The following is a 391-nucleotide window of genomic DNA, read 5'->3' as shown; positions in this document are numbered from 1 at the left end:
CATCGCTCACGTAAATAACCGAGTCTGTATCATAATACAAAACGTGTTCCTGCTGTTTTCCTAAATAAGAATATAACTTGATACGTGCGTGAGCTATTGTATAAGCCGCAATAAGAACGTTGGCTTTGGTAAACAGTTCCGCAGCTTCGTTTAAATGTTTCCAGGACATGAAGAGAGTGTCGTTATCGACAGGGACAAGCCCTGTCACTTCGATTTCAGGATTGAACATTATGTTAGCAAACTCCTCATATGTCCGAATAATTGCCTTTTTCGTTAAATTTTCTCTTTCCCCAAATTTACCCCAGAGACAGTTTAAACAAAGTTTTGCTACTGCTCTCAATCCAGCATTTTTTTAAATTTTATCCTTGTCGAGTTTTATTCCCTCTCTCGC

The sequence above is a fragment of the Diachasma alloeum genome, unplaced genomic scaffold (assembly GCF_001412515.2).
Source record: "Diachasma alloeum isolate Michigan unplaced genomic scaffold, Dall2.0 Dall_scaffold_00819, whole genome shotgun sequence".
NCBI lineage: Eukaryota > Metazoa > Arthropoda > Insecta > Hymenoptera > Braconidae > Diachasma > Diachasma alloeum.
This window is presented reverse-complemented; position numbering follows the sequence as displayed.